We start from the raw sequence: 14,408 nt of genomic DNA on the forward strand, positions 1-14,408 counted from the left end.
TGTTAGCCTCTTTCAAGTCTGACATTTCATCTGAGCTTAGATCCAACATACAAGCTCTCCGTTCTGATATCTCTGAAATCGGTGACAGGACAGACCACATTGAGCATAAGATGGAGGAGCTGGTAACATCACATAATGACTTGATCACCGCACACGACTCTCTACTAGAGGAAGTCGCTTACATCCGCGACAAAACTACGGATTTAGAGGACCGCTCGCGTAGGAATAACATCAAAATAAGAGGCATCCCTGATGATGTTTCCAACGCGGACCTGTATGGCTACGCCACCAATCTTTTCCATAAATTGATACCTGATGTTCCGCTTTCTGATCTCCTGATCGACAGGATCCATAGACTCCCAAAGTCTAGGCAAGCACCTGCTCAGGCCTCCCGGGACACACTTCTCATGGTCCACTTTTTTCATATTAAGGAGAAGATCTTACGTGCAGCATTGCCCTCTTCACCTACGGCGACATGTTTGGACTCTCTTCAACTTTTCCAGGACCTGTCCCCAGCGACTATGGCTAAAAGGCGTTCATTCTCCGCCATCACATCAGCTTTACGGAAAGCTGCAGTCCAATATAAGTGGGGATTCCCTACTAAGTTGATAGTGCTACGTAATGGCACTACCACCATCATCAACACACCTGAGGATGGGCCTAAAGTTCTGAAAAAATGGGACATCCTTCTCGATATACAACCCGTTCCCCCCGCTACATCACCAAAACGAATAGCCCAAGACTGGACATTGGCTCCGGGCTGAAGTTCACCTCGGTCTAACAATCACCTAGCTATTTTTTAGCTTTTTTTTCCCCTACAGGTTTATCTGTGTTTATGTGTTCATTATACTATAGGCTATGCTCTTTGTATGATGTTCCAGGGTTTTAGTTAAAACTTAGATTGAGGTAAAATTGTTCCTGTTATAATTAGATAGCAAACGTCAATTTTTCCTTATTTTAGGATGACCTTGTTTATTTATTTATCTTATCTATTTCTACGATTGATAATCATTCGTTAAGTGTGTTTTGGTTTGGAGGCGACGGTGGGCAATTTTGGCTGACACGCCACCCACCCATATGTGTACGTCACGATACCCATGTGACGGGATCTCTAGCTCCTTTATGGATGCTATTTCTGTTTTTCTCCCCTGTTTTATTTTTTGTTCTGTCTTCTCTTCTCATACTCTTCTCTTTACTGATGCTGGGGTATATGCAATTGCGGTCGAATTCCAGAAAAAGTCGAATTCCGGGACTTTTTCGCCTCAAAAAAACAATTCGCCTATGCAGTACAGTACTTTATCGCAAAAAAACGGACATTCAAAATTCGACTTTTGGCAATTCGACTTTTTTCGCATTCGACTTTTCTGCAATGGTACAGATGCTGCAATTCGCCCAAAGCATATTCAATTCAAGTTTGGAAATTCGCCTGCAGTGCTTTTCGACCGCAAATTCGACTATTTCAGTCCGCCTCAGTTGACTGGCGGGATCTAAAAAAAATTTTTTAGTACATGATTTTTTTGGATATTTGAGGAATGCTAGTAGCATATCTATTTATATTTGAAAGGATTATCTACTTGGTTTGTCTTTTTTTCCTTCACAAGTATTATTTAATTGATTTTTTAAATGAATATTTTTTTCTTCAATCTCCTGAGGGAAATTTACCCATGATTCCACAGTTCTACCCAGGATACACTTCTGCAAAGCTCCTCCTATCTCCTCACTCCCAGGTTTGAGACTACAGGGAGAAGGAGCCATTTTACAGTCAGCTCTGTGGAATCGTTTTTTTAGGAAAATTCCTGCGTTTTAAAACACATTCCTATTTTTGTACTGACTACAATGATGGAGCCTTTTTCTGACCAGATTGTGATGTTCATGCTGGCTGCAAGCATGATGGAGGAAGAAAGTGCTGATGAACATCAGGATCCAGGTCAGCAAATGTCTGCATTGGGTGAGCCAGTATTGCGGGTTTCATTTCCACGTCCACGCCAGTATCGCACTAGGCGTGAACTGGAGGATCTCAGCGAGTTCGAGGTGATACAAAATTATCGCTTATCGACTCGCGACATATATTCGCTGTACGCTCTGTTGGAGGCCGACTTGGAACCTCGGGCACGGACAAATCGTGCAATCAGCGGTTTTCAGAAACTGCTGGGGACGTTACATTTTTTGGCGTCAGGCACATTCCAGCCTACACTGTCTCAAACATGCGGTTTTTCACAGTCGACACTGTCGCGCTGTATAACCCAGGTCATTAGGGCTTTCCGCAAATTGACGATCCAGTACATCACATTTCCAGAGACGGACAGCGAATGTCGTGAGATCAAATTAGGCTTTTTCAACAAATACAAATTTCCCAATGTGCTGGGCGCGATTGACTGTACCCACGTGCAGATCAGACCGCCACGGAATTCAGAGGAATGTTTTCGGAACCGAAAACAGTTCCATTCCCTGAACGTGCAGGCGGTCTGTGATGTAAACATGAGATTTTTGAACATTTTTGTGGGATTTCCTGGATCATCTCACGACTCCTTCATCCTAAGCCAGTCATCGCTGTTTGACAAGTTTGAAACAGGAAACATGCCTGGTGGCTGGCTGTTAGGTATGTATTTTCATTTTTTTTATTATTTTGTTATTATTTATTTTTATTATTTTTTACAAGTACCTAACATTTTTTTATATTTTCTATAGGCGATGCGGGTTATCCAAACAAACCGTGGCTGTTGACCCCATTGTCTAATCCTGTTGGTAGAGCAGAAAAACGTTACCAAGAGACACACCTTGCATCGAGGGGAGTAATTGAGCGTGCCTTCGGTGTACTTAAAAGCCGGTTTCGATGTTTAGACACTTCCGGCGGTGCTCTTTTGTACTCACCGTCGAAGGTTTGCGGCATGGTAAATGCATGTTGTATTTTACACAACATATGTGTCGCAAACCGTTTGCCGGTGACTCTTCGTCGCAGTGCTTTCCGACGCGGGAACCGGTCTTCTGCTCTACCGGTGGGTATGGACGAAGGAGAGGATTCCCGGCGGACATTGATCCAAAATTATTTTGCAGTTGCCTGTGAGTATACTGACAACATTTGTATTATCGTGTAAACTGACATTGGAATATTTTTAAAAAAACCTCTTCATTTATGTATTTCAGAGTTTTACATCCTGTTGATGTATATCCCCAGGCCATGTTTGTACAGTTCGTTACCCCGTTTTATCCTGTTGTTGGGTTACCGCAAATATTTGATCCTTTTATCCAACTCTACCATGGGTGACCCTACTGGTGATGTGGACCTGACCCTCTGCCATGTAGCAGACAACCCCCCCTCAGGTGAGATGTATTGCCCAAAACTCCCTTGTCCAAAATCACCCCGACATGTCCAAAGTGCAGCCCTCCGGCATTTGCAAGACTGCACATCCAAACATTCCCTGAAACAGCAATGCTAGGGAATGTTTGGATGTGTAGTGATGCAAGTGCAGGAGGGTTGCATTTGGGCCGCTGCAACCCGCTTGTGTTGTGTGGACTGTTGTATGTACCTCTTTTTCCAGCCCCAGGGTGACACTATCACCCATATCTGGAAGCTCAAACTGTTCTCTTCCACAGGTCCTGCGATGTATCTTCCCAAGTGGCGTGGATGTGAGGAGACACGACATTTCACCTGATGTTCCATGGGTGACCCTACTGGTGATGTGGACCTGACCCTCTGCCATGTAGCAGACAACCCCCCCTCAGGTGAGATGTATTGCCCAAAACTCCCTTGTCCAAAATCACCCCGACATGTCCAAAGTGCAGCCCTCCGGCATTTGCAAGACTGCACATCCAAACATTCCCTGAAACAGCAATGCTAGGGAATGTTTGGATGTGTAGTGATGCAAGTGCAGGAGGGTTGCATTTGGGCCGCTGCAACCCGCTTGTGTTGTGTGGACTGTTGTATGTACCTCTTTTTCCAGCCCCAGGGTGACACTATCACCCATATCTGGAAGCTCAAACTGTTCTCTTCCACAGGTCCTGCGATGTATCTTCCCAAGTGGCGTGGATGTGAGGAGACACGACATTTCACCTGATGTTCCATGGGTGACCCTACTGGTGATGTGGACCTGACCCTCTGCCATGTAGCAGACAACCCCCCCTCAGGTGAGATGTATTGCCCAAAACTCCCTTGTCCAAAATCACCCCGACATGTCCAAAGTGCAGCCCTCCGGCATTTGCAAGACTGCACATCCAAGCATTCCCTGAAACAGCAATGCTAGGGAATGTTTGGATGTGTAGTGATGCAAGTGCAGGAGGGTTGCATTTGGGCCGCTGCAACCCGCTTGTGTTGTGTGGACTGTTGTATGTACCTCTTTTTCCAGCCCCAGGGTGACACTATCACCCATATCTGGAAGCTCAAACTGTTCTCTTCCACAGGTCCTGCGATGTATCATCCCAAGTGGCGTGGATGTGAGGAGACACGACATTTCACCTGATGTTCCATGGGTGACCCTACTGGTGATGTGGACCTGACCCTCCGCCATGTAGCAGACAACCCCCTCAGGTGAGATGTATTGACCAAAACTCCCTTGTCCAAAATCACCCCAACATGTCCAAAGTGCAGCCCTCCGGCATTTGCAAGACTGCACATCCAAACATTCCCTGAAACAGCAATGCTAGGGAATGTTTGGATGTGTAGTGATGCAAGTGCAGGAGGGTTGCATTTGGGCCGCTGCAACCCGCTTGTGTTGTGTGGACTGTTGTATGTACCTCTTTTTCCAGCCCCAGGGTGACACTATCACCCATATCTGGAAGCTCAAACTGTTCTCTTCCACAGGTCCTGCGATATATCTTCCCAAGTGGCGTGGATGTGAGGAGACACGACATTTCACCTGATGTTCCATGGGTGACCCTACTGGTGATGTGGACCTGACCCTCCGCCATGTAGCAGACAACCCCCTCAGGTGAGATGTATTGACCAAAACTCCCTTGTCCAAAATCACCCCGACATGTCCAAAGTGCAGCCCTCTGGCATTTGCAAGACTGCACATCCAAACATTCCCTGAAACAGCAATGCTAGGGAATGTTTGGATGTGTAGTGATGCAAGTGCAGGAGGGTTGCATTTGGGCCGCTGCAACCCGCTTGTGTTCTGTGGACTGTTGTATGTACCTCTTTTTCCAGCCCCAGGGTGACACTATCACCCATATCTGGAAGCTCAAACTGTTCTCTTCCACAGGTCCTGCGATGTATCATCCCAAGTGGCGTGGATGTGAGGAGACACGACATTTCACCTGATGTTCCATGGGTGACCCTACTGGTGATGTGGACCTGACCCTCCGCCATGTAGCAGACAACCCCCTCAGGTGAGATGTATTGACCAAAACTCCCTTGTCCAAAATCACCCCAACATGTCCAAAGTGCAGCCCTCCGGCATTTGCAAGACTGCACATCCAAACATTCCCTGAAACAGCAATGCTAGGGAATGTTTGGATGTGTAGTGATGCAAGTGCAGGAGGGTTGCATTTGGGCCGCTGCAACCCGCTTGTGTTGTGTGGACTGTTGTATGTACCTCTTTTTCCAGCCCCAGGGTGACACTATCACCCATATCTGGAAGCTCAAACTGTTCTCTTCCACAGGTCCTGCGATGTATCTTCCCAAGTGGCGTGGATGTGAGGAGACACGACATTTCACCTGATGTTCCATGGGTGACCCTACTGGTGATGTGGACCTGACCCTCCGCCATGTAGCAGACAACCCCCTCAGGTGAGATGTATTGACCAAAACTCCCTTGTCCAAAATCACCCCGACATGTCCAAAGTGCAGCCCTCTGGCATTTGCAAGACTGCACATCCAAACATTCCCTGAAACAGCAATGCTAGGGAATGTTTGGATGTGTAGTGATGCAAGTGCAGGAGGGTTGCATTTGGGCCGCTGCAACCCGCTTGTGTTCTGTGGACTGTTGTATGTACCTCTTTTTCCAGCCCCAGGGTGACACTATCACCCATATCTGGAAGCTCAAACTGTTCTCTTCCACAGGTCCTGCGATGTATCTTCCCAAGTGGCGTGGATGTGAGGAGACACGACATTTCACCTGATGTTCCATGGGTGACCCTACTGGTGATGTGGACCTGACCCTCCGCCATGTAGCAGACAACCCCCTCAGGTGAGATGTATTGACCAAAACTCCCTTGTCCAAAATCACCCCGACATGTCCAAAGTGCAGCCCTCCGGCATTTGCAAGACTGCACATCCAAACATTCCCTGAAACAGCAATGCTAGGGAATGTTTGGATGTGTAGTGATGCAAGTGCAGGAGGGTTGCATTTGGGCCGCTGCAACCCGCTTGTGTTGTGTGGACTGTTGTATGTACCTCTTTTTCCAGCCCCAGGGTGACACTATCACACATATCTGGAAGCTCAAACTGTTCTCTTCCACAGGTCCTGCGATGTATCTTCCCAAGTGGCGTGGATGTGAGGAGACACGACATTTCACCTGATGTTCCATGGGTGACCCTACTGGTGATGTGGACCTGACCCTCCGCCATGTAGCAGACAACCCCCTCAGGTGAGATGTATTGCCCAAAACTCCCTTGTCCAAAATCACCCCGACATGTCCAAAGTGCAGCCCTCCGGCATTTGCAAGACTGCACATCCAAACATTCCCTGAAACAGCAATGCTAGGGAATGTTTGGATGTGTAGTGACGCGAGTGGCGGAGGTTTGCATTTGGACCCACTGTTCCCCGCTTGTGTTGTGTGGACTGTATGTACCTCTTCTTTCCAGTCCCAGGGTGACACTATTACCCATATCTGGAAACTCATACTGTTCTCTTCCACAGGTCTTCCGGTGTATCCTTCCTAAGTGGTGTGGATGTGAAGAGACAGTTCCCTTGATGTTCCCTGGGCAATCTACTTACGTACAATTCAAATGCATTACAAATTTTAATAAAAACCACAGGAAACTTCTATTTTTAAAAGTTTATTGAAGAAAAATATTTTTTAATAAAGTTTGAAAGTTAATTAAAACAAAAAAGTAGTTTGTTCTTCTTTACATTCTTTTCTTGTGTATATAGATATCTGTGGGGAAAAGAAAAAAAAGTATATTAAAGTAAAGACACACTAAACTCATGTTCATTTCTTTTCAATAAACATTTGTGGAACAACACAGCCCAGCATGACCCATTGCTGGACTGTGTGGTTCTACAGAGGCATGCGGTTCAAAGTGAAAGAGTGGCGTCAGTGGTCAGCACTTTGACACGCTAACATTTGTGGAACAACACAGCCCAGCATGACCCATTGCTGGACTGTGTGGTTCTACAGAGGCATGCGGTTCAAAGTGAAAGAGTGGCGTCAGTGGTCAGCACTTTGACACGCTAACATTTGTGGAACAACACAGCCCAGCATGACCCATTGCTGGACTGTGTGGTTCTACAGAGGCATGCGGTTCAAAGTGAAAGAGTGGCGTCAGTGGTCAGCACTTTGACACGCTAACATTTGTGGAACAACACAGCCCAGCATGACCCATTGCTGGACTGTGTGGTTCTACAGAGGCATGCGGTTCAAAGTGAAAGAGTGGCGTCAGTGGTCAGCACTTTGACACGCTAACATTTGTGGAACAACACAGCCCAGCATGACCCATTGCTGGACTGTGTGGTTCTACAGAGGCATGCGGTTCAAAGTGAAAGAGTGGCGTCAGTGGTCAGCACTTTGACACGCTAACATTTGTGGAACAACACAGCCCAGCATGACCCATTGCTGGACTGTGTGGTTCTACAGAGGCATGCGGTTCAAAGTGAAAGAGTGGTGTCAGTGGTCAGCACTTTGACACGCTAACATTTGTGGAACAACACAGCCCAGCATGACCCATTGCTGGACTGTGTGGTTCTACAGAGGCATGCGGTTCAAAGTGAAAGAGTGGCGTCAGTGGTCAGCACTTTGACACGCTAACATTTGTGGAACAACACAGCCCAGCATGACCCATTGCTGGACTGTGTGGTTCTACAGAGGCATGCGGTTCAAAGTGAAAGAGTGGCGTCAGTGGTCAGCACTTTGACACGCTAACATTTGTGGAACAACACAGCCCAGCATGACCCATTGCTGGACTGTGTGGTTCTACAGAGGCATGCGGTTCAAAGTGAAAGAGTGGCGTCAGTGGTCAGCACTTTGACACGCTAACATTTGTGGAACAACACAGCCCAGCATGACCCATTGCTGGACTGTGTGGTTCTACAAAGGCATGCGGTTCAAAGTTTCTTGAATGAAACATGGTTCTACTCACCTTGGTACGCACAACACAAATTTATGCCGTCCACTTCATTTTTCCCCACCAATCCTATGAATAAGACAAAAACACAGACTAGTGAATAGTAAATTCACACAATTAAAGCCTATTGTACACCATTACAAAAAGGATTTTTGGAAGAAAAAAGTGGTATCAGAATAGCTCTTTGGCCCATCATACATGTAGCCACAAGGAGCTTTCATCCGTTACCACACGCGCCCGCATACATGCCCGCGCATGTATGCCTACACAAAGCTCCTTGGTAGTACCCGGTCACGGGTGGGGAAGCCCAACACAGAAAATAGTAAGAAAAAAAACAAACTAATGGGAGGGGAAGAAAGGGATACATGAAAAACATTTGTAAATAAATAAAACAATACTACCGGGTTTATGGTGGAAGTCTGTCCGGATCCTCTTCTTCCCCCTGATAGGGCGTGGATGTCCTGGGAGGCTGGGGAGTATGTTGACTGGTCCTCTGTGCCCATGCGGCTGAAGATTGTGTGGCCGGTGGTGGAGGCATCTGGGGGGTGGGGTACATCCCTGTATATCCCTGGTACATCTGTGACTGTCTGTACTGGGATGGGACTTGAGGAAGGGTACGAGGCGTCCTTGTGGCTTGCGACGGCGGATATGGTGGATCACCAGCGTGTTGATGAGCTGTTCCTGGGAGCTTATCATAGATCATCTGCAGTGTGGTTGCGATGACCTGTTGGCTGGATGAGGACTGTCGATGACTCTCCGACATGTTTTTATTGCTTTCTACCAGACATGAAGTGTTGTCCACGAGCCGGGTCATGGATTCGGCCAGAATGTTAAGTACGGTCATACTCTCCCTATGATCTTGTATTCTGACCTGTAGTATTGTGGCCGTGCTGTCGGAAAGAGTCTTTTGCAGTTCAAGCAGACTGTTTGCCATTTTCTCCATTGTCCTCTCAATGTTGTCCAGTCTGCTTCCCACGACATTTGTGTATGTATCCTGGCGTGTCCCAATCTCTGATGCCAGGGTGTGAACCCTCTGAACAGTTGAGGGATTCTGCCCTTCCTGGATGTCTGCCACCACTTGGATTTGGGCAGCTGAAAAGAAAATTAGACAATATTATACACATTCATCATACATTTTTTTGAAGGCTCACAATTCAATTTACTCACGCAGGGATGTAGTAACTGGAGCCTCCTGCACTTCCACCTCGTCATCCTCTGACGACTCCTGTAGGAGGAGATCCGGCCTGAAGTAGGAACCAATCCCCGAAGCTAGTCCGCTGCTGGTCCGTGGCACCACTGTTTGCAAAATAATTTTTTTGGGAAAGTTAATAAACTTTACACAACTGCTGACCCCCCCCCCCCCCTCCACCCTCCCACACACACAAAATAAATACAAACCTTCTCCATCCTGTGATGCCGCTGCTCCAGGAGCTCCACTTGTCCTCGTTTCGGAAGACTTTTCAAGGGTCTGGCTGGATACGTCTGCACGGCTGTCCTCAAACCCAAGAAAAGTCTCGTCTGTTAACCCTGTAGACTCAAACAGATCGGGTGATGGGTCCACAAGGGTTGTGTCTTGAGGCTCTTCAGTCACAGTCCCAGAGCTCCTGGAGAGATGACGATCTGGTGATGGCCTGCGCGCAGGAGCTGTAGTTTGGCGCCCATCTTGTGGTGTGGTCGCCGACGGTGTCTGGCGCACAGGTGATAGTCTGTGCGCTGACGTCGTCTGGTGCACAGGTGACAAACTGCGCGATGACGAACTGTGGCGCACAGGTGACGATCTGCGCGCTCCCGATGCTTGCGGCGCAGGTGATGGTCCGCGCGCTGCTGCCGATGCCTGCTGCACAGGTGACGGTCCGTGCGCTGGCGATGTCCTGTGCGCTGGCGATGTCCTGTGCGCAGGTGATGTCCTCTGGGCAGGCCTGTCTGAAAAAAAAAAAAAACACATTAGCACATACAAAAATTTTAAAGGGAAGTACAGCTCATGTGAATGTATTCTTACCATCAGACCTCCTTTTGGACGGCTGGTCTCCCGCCTTCTTCCGTCTTCTGGGCGGTTCTTCCTCCTGGGGAAAGCCAGCAGGACGGCTGGAGTCCACACCTCCGCGAACTCCTTCGACCATGGCAGGGTTCATGCGCCTTCTAATAACGTTCTCCCAGGGTAGCCACTTCAGATTGAGAGCCGGGCCACCTCCCGTAGCTGTCTCATGTCGGCGCTGAATCCCCATCTTCTTCTTGGTCTGTCTGCGGCAATCACTGTACCGCTTCAAGCAATTTCTGGTGCTCCGGCGGTTTCCAGATATTGCAGTGACTTGATTGGCAATGGATTCCCAGATGATTCGCTTTGCCCTAGCTGATGTTGACTGTGCCTTTGATCCATACAAAACGTCGTAGGACCTGTCGACGCAATCCACTAAGGTACAGTTTTCCGCCTCAGTGTATCTGGGTCCACGCACCTTTTTCTGTCCTGCATCTTCACCAGAGGCTTCCTCCTCCGACTGCTCCTCTGGCTGGCTTCTTGCCTTTAGGGATTCAAAAAAAAAAAAAATAATAATAATAAGATCGGTATGTACCTGTGAGTGTCAGTATCCCTGGCATTGCGCACATATTCCAGTAGGTGTGCATGGCATTGCGCAAACTACAGTAAAGAAAGTTTGATGCTATTTGTGTCTGCAGGTGTGGTTAGTACCTTTCTACTAGGCTTTTTCTTGGACTTCTCATGGGCCCTTGACGACCGCGGCTGGTCACTACATGCCTGGTCGGTCGTATCCGCCTCCTGGGTTGGCTCCCACTCCTCGTTGCTATGAAGGGATAGATCCGAGGGGGTGGGGGAAGGGGCGGATCGGGTCTGCTTGTCCTTTGACATCTCTGTTATAAAATAAAATAAAAATAAAATAAACATACATACATACATGTATAAATGGCTGACCCACACAAAATGGCTAACCCACACAAAATGGCTGACCCACACAAAATGGCTGACCCACACTGTCGACCAAACTTGCTCCAAATCACCCCAAAATGGCCAGAAAGCATCCCAGCACACTCAGGAGGTACACCACAGCAAAATTAGGCGGGAAAACACATGTTTGCCAAACTGCCGACAGCACATGTCGACCAGGCTGTCGACCAAACTTGCTCCAAATCACCCCAAAATGGCCAGAAAGCATCCCAGCACACTCAGGAGGTACACCACAGCAAAATTAGGCGGGAAAACACATGTTTGCCAAACTGCCGACAGCACATGTCGACCAGGCTGTCGACCAAACTTGCTCCAAATCACCCCAAAATGGCCAGAAAGCATCCCAGCACACTCAGTAGGCACACCACTGCTAAATTAGGCGGGAAAACACATGTTTGCAAAACAGTCAGCAGCACATGTCGACCAGGCTGTCGACCAAACTTGCTCCAAATCACCCCAAAATGGCCAGAAAGCATCCCAGCACACTCAGGAGGTACACCACAGCAAAATTAGGCGGGAAAACACATGTTTGCCAAACAGTCTACAGCACATGTCGACCAGGCTGTCGACCAAACTTGCTCCAAATCACCCCAAAATGGCCAGAAAGCATCCCAGCACAATCAGGAGGCACACCACTGCTAAATTAGGCGGGAAAACACATGTTTGCAAAACAGTCAGCAGCACATGTCGACCAGGCTGTCGACCAAACTTGCTCCAAATCACCCCAAAATGGCCAGAAAGCATCCCAGCACACTCAGGAGGCACACCACTGCTAAATTAGGCGGGAAAACACATGTTTGCAAAACAGTCAGCAGCACATGTCGACCAGGCTGTCGACCAAACTTGCTCCAAATCACCCCAAAATGGCCAGAAAGCATCCCAGCACACTCAGGAGGCACACCACTGCTAAATTAGGAGGGAAAACACGTTTGCAAAACAGTCAGCAGCACATGTCGACCAGGCTGTCGACCAAACTTGCTCCAAATCACCCCAAAATGGCCAGAAAGCATCCCAGCACACTCAGTAGGCACACCACTGCTAAATTAGGTGGGAAAACACATGTTTGCAAAACAGTCAGCAGCACATGTCGACCAGGCTGTCGACCAAACTTGCTCCAAATCACCCCAAAATGGCCAGAAAGCATCCCAGCACACTCAGGAGGCACACCACTGCTAAATTAGGAGGGAAAAATAAGAATTTACTTACCGATAATTCTATTTCTCGGAGTCCGTAGTGGATGCTGGGGTTCCTGAAAGGACCATGGGGGATAGCGGCTCCGCAGGAGACAGGGCACAAAAAGTAAAGCTTTAGGATCAGGTGGTGTGCACTGGCTCCTCCCCCTATGACCCTCCTCCAAGCCTCAGTTAGGATACTGTGCCCGGACGAGCGTACACAATAAGGAAGGATTTATGAATCCCGGGTAAGACTCATACCAGCCACACCAATCACACTGTACAACCTGTGATCTGAACCCAGTTAACAGTATGATAACAGCGGAGCCTCTGAAAAGATGGCTCACAACAAATAATAACCCGATTTTTGTAACTATGTACAAGTAATGCAGATAATCCGCACTTGGGATGGGCGCCCAGCATCCACTACGGACTCCGAGAAATAGAATTATCGGTAAGTAAATTCTTATTTTCTCTATCGTCCTAGTGGATGCTGGGGTTCCTGAAAGGACCATGGGGATTATACCAAAGCTCCCAAACGGGCGGGAGAGTGCGGATGACTCTGCAGCTCCGAATGAGAGAACTCCAGGTCCTCCTTAGCCAGGGTATCAAATTTGTAGGATTTTACAAACGTGTTTGCCCCTGACTAAATAGCCGCTCGGCAAAGTTGTAAAGCCGAGACCCCTCGGGCAGCCGCCCAAGATGAGCCCACCTTCCTTGTGGAATGGGCATTTACATATTTTGGCTGTGGCAGGCCTGCCACAGAATGTGCAAGCTGAATTGTATTACACATCCAACTAGCAAAAGTCTGCTTAGAAGCAAGAGCACCCAGTTTGTTGGGTGCATACAGGATAACAGCAAGTCAGGTTTCCTGACTCCAGCCGTCCTGGAACCTATATTTTCAGGGCCCTGACCACATCTAGCAACTTGGAGTCCTCCAAGTCCCTAGTAGGCGCAAGACACCACAATAAGCTGGTTCAGGTGAAACACTGACACCACCTTAGGGAGAGAACTGGGGACGAGTCCGCAGCTCTGCCCTGTCCGAATGGACAAACAGATATGGGCTTTTTTGAGAAAAAAACCACCAATTTGACACTCGCCTGGTCCAGGCCAGGTCCAAGAGCATGTTCACTTTTCATGTGAGATGCTTCAAATCCACAGATTTGACTGGTTTTAAACCAATGTGTTTTGAGGAATCCCAGAACTACGTTGAGATCCCACAGTGCCACTGGAGGCACAAAAGGGGGTTGTATATGCAATACTCCCTTGACAAACTTCTGGACTTCAGGAACTGAAGCCAATTCTTTCTGGAAGAAAAATCGACAGGGCCGAAATTTGAACCTTAATGGACCCCAATTTGAGGCCCATAGACACTCCTGTTTGCAGGAAATGCAGGAATCGACCGAGTTGAAATTTCTTCGTGGGGCCTTCCTGGCCTCACACCACGCAACATATTTTCGCCACATGTGGTGATAATGTTGTGCGGTCACCTCCTTTCTGGCTTTGACCAGGGTAGGAATGACCTCTTCCTGAATGCCTTTTCCCTTAGGATCCGGCGTTCCACCGCCATGCCGTCAAACGCAGCCGCGGTAAGTCTTGGAACAGACATGGTACTTGCTGAAACAAGTCCCTTCTTAGCGGCAGAGGCCATAAGTCCTCTGTGAGCATCTCTTGAAGTTCCGGGTACCAAGTCCTTCTTGGCCAATCCGGAGCCATGAGTATAGTTCTTACTCCTCTACGTCTTATAATTCTCAGTACCTTAGGTATGAAAAGCAGAGGATGGAACACATACACCGACTGGTACACCCACGGTGTTACCAGAACGTCCACAGCTATTGCCTGAGGGTCTCTTAACCTGGCGCAATACCTGTCCCGTTTTTTGTTCAGACGGGACGCCATCATGTCCACCTTTGGTAATTCCCAACGGTTTACAATCATGTGGAAAACTTCCCCATGAAGTTCCCACTCTGCCGGGTGGAGGTCGTGCCTACTGAGGAAGTCTGCTTCCCAGTTTCCATTCCCGGAATGAAACACTGCTGACAGTGCTATCACATGA

At 48.2% G+C, this 14,408-nt stretch overlaps 2 long non-coding RNA genes across 2 annotated transcripts; both read left to right on the forward strand.

Moving 5' to 3' along the window:
• The first annotated feature begins 2,354 nt into the window (after positions 1-2,354).
• LOC135057471 (uncharacterized) lies at positions 2,355-3,331 on the forward strand. The gene is made up of 3 exons (XR_010244143.1): positions 2,355-2,599; positions 2,689-3,060; positions 3,145-3,331. It is a non-coding gene; the product is annotated as an uncharacterized LOC135057471 (long non-coding RNA).
• A 1,888-nt stretch (positions 3,332-5,219) lies between these two features.
• LOC135057473 (uncharacterized) lies at positions 5,220-6,521 on the forward strand. Its single transcript, XR_010244144.1, has 4 exons — positions 5,220-5,325; positions 5,599-5,725; positions 5,999-6,125; positions 6,399-6,521. It is a non-coding gene; the product is annotated as an uncharacterized LOC135057473 (long non-coding RNA).
• Positions 6,522-14,408: the final 7,887 nt, after the last annotated feature.

The sequence above is a fragment of the Pseudophryne corroboree genome, chromosome 3 (assembly GCF_028390025.1).
Source record: "Pseudophryne corroboree isolate aPseCor3 chromosome 3, aPseCor3.hap2, whole genome shotgun sequence".
Classification (NCBI taxonomy): Eukaryota; Metazoa; Chordata; class Amphibia; order Anura; family Myobatrachidae; genus Pseudophryne; species Pseudophryne corroboree.